The 2,091-nt window shown below is 37.3% G+C and overlaps 1 non-coding gene across 1 annotated transcript; it reads right to left on the reverse strand.

Annotated features, from left to right (window-relative positions):
• Positions 1–1,680: 1,680 nt before the first annotated feature.
• On the reverse strand, positions 1,681–1,787 carry LOC131247479 (small nucleolar RNA R71). Its single transcript, XR_009171771.1, has one exon. It is a non-coding gene; the product is annotated as a small nucleolar RNA R71 (small nucleolar RNA).
• Between the last annotated feature and the right edge of the window lie 304 nt (positions 1,788–2,091).

Here is a 2,091-nt window from a genome sequence, read left to right on the forward strand (position 1 = left end):
CACCATTGTCCCACGGGCATGGTAGGATGACAGTACCCTTCCTGATCCTCATACATTGTTGATTGGTTGATAATTAGTTTAATCCTATTGTTGGCCTTGTCTCCTGGGCATGGTTAGATGATGGAATCCATTCTAATTCATATACCTTTCATCTCTTGAAAACCAGATCAAGTAAGTTCAGTTTAAATTCCATGCAGGCATAAGATCTCCCTGATCTCTACAAGTGGATCCTCTGAATCCCTAGTTTCTTCCTCTGAATTCCTTAAAGTTTTAGATAATTATTCCACCATTATTCCTTAAATTTCTATTTGGTGAGATCATATCTTAGTCTAGTTCTATTTCTACCTAGTTTCAGGAAACGTACAAGTTTCAGTCCCTGTGGATTCGACCTCGGTCTTACCGAGTTTATTACTACATCACAACCCTGCACTTGGGGTGTGAACAAGTTTTTGGCGCCGTTGCCGGGGACTGACGGTTACGATTTTCTGAAATTAATTAGCTTTAGAATTAGGATAAGATTAGGATTTTATTAACTTTAGTTTTAGATTTTTCTATTTGATTTTTAGAACTAACTTGTTTCCTGTTTTGTAGGATCCTGACATAAGTCCATAAATTGGTAATTCCTCCATAATCTCCTTACTTTTTCTATCTTTTAGAATTAGGGTTTGAATTTTATAGATTTTTTTTTTAATATCCTCCCATCTGTAGGAAATAGTTTAAAACTAGGTTATTTCTTAATTAATTTTCTACTTTTAGTAACTTTCTAATTTTAGAAACTAATTTGTTTCCTAATTTATTTTTAGAATTTGTGTTTAGAAACTAACCTTCCTATTTAGTAGGCCTTTAAGATAGAAATCTCTAATTCAGGTAAGCTCCTTCCCTACTGTCTATTTTTCAATTCTCTTTTAGTTTAGAAATTTCCACGTTCTTTTAAGAATCCCTTCTTTTAGAAATTAATTTACTGTTATTTTTCTTCTCTTTTTAAGAATCTAACTTATTCTTGTTTTATTTTGCGGTTTTTAACTTAGGACTCCAATTTGGTAATTTCTTTCCAACTCTCTCTTTCTTTCTTTTTTTTTCCTTTTTTAGGATTAGGCTTTGAATTGAGGGTGCGAGTGTTTCATGCCCAAGTGGGCCCGTGACGACACTCGACGTCTCTTGACTGAAGGAGGATTGGTTGGGGGGTTGACTATCCATCGCAGGACTAGACACCGCTCGAAATCCCTTGAGTTAACTGAAGTTATGGCTGAAGACCAACCTCCTCTACTTCCACCCAGGGTGGAGGATACCCAAGATGAGAATGAGGTGCAATAGGCACCCTCGCCTCTTACTTTACGAGATTATCTACAACCGGCGGGAGTGAGTATGCCCTCATGCATGATTTTTTCTGAAAACACAGGACAAATGGACATCAAACCGGGAGTTATCCAACTCCTTCCCAAATTCCATGGACTTGAATCAGAGAGTCCATATTTACATTTGAAAGAGTTCGATGAGATTATAGCTACATTATGTTTTCCTAATGTATCTGAGGATACAATTAGGTTGAAACTCTTTCCTTTTTCCTTAAAAGAGAAAGTTAAGACGTGGTTACATTCACTGCGTCCTAGATACATTGGCACATGGAATGATATGCAGAGGGAATTCATAAAAAAATTCTTCCCACATCATAAAACGATTACCCTCAGAAAAGCGATTATGAACTTTGCCCAAAAGGAAGATGAAACATTCTTCCAATGTTGGGAAAGGTTCAAAGCTTTGGTCAGTTCATGCCCACAACACGGATTTGAAACGTGGCGCATTACAAATTTTTTCTATGATGGGCTGACATCTTCCATGCGCCAAATGGTCGAGACAATGTGTAATGGAGAGTTCATTAATAAAGATATCGACGAGGTATGGGACTACCTCGACAGTTTGGCTGAAAAAACACAATCTTGGGACTATTACCCAAAGTCGAACACCACGTCTAGGCCGACTCAATTAAAGGAGAAAGGTGGATTATATCTCTTGAAAGAAGAGGATGATCTCAAGTGTAAAGTGACTATGCTCATAAGGAAAGTTGAGGCCATGGAAGGAAAGAAGGATAAG

This window comes from Magnolia sinica, chromosome 5 (assembly GCF_029962835.1).
Source record: "Magnolia sinica isolate HGM2019 chromosome 5, MsV1, whole genome shotgun sequence".
Classification (NCBI taxonomy): Eukaryota; Viridiplantae; Streptophyta; class Magnoliopsida; order Magnoliales; family Magnoliaceae; genus Magnolia; species Magnolia sinica.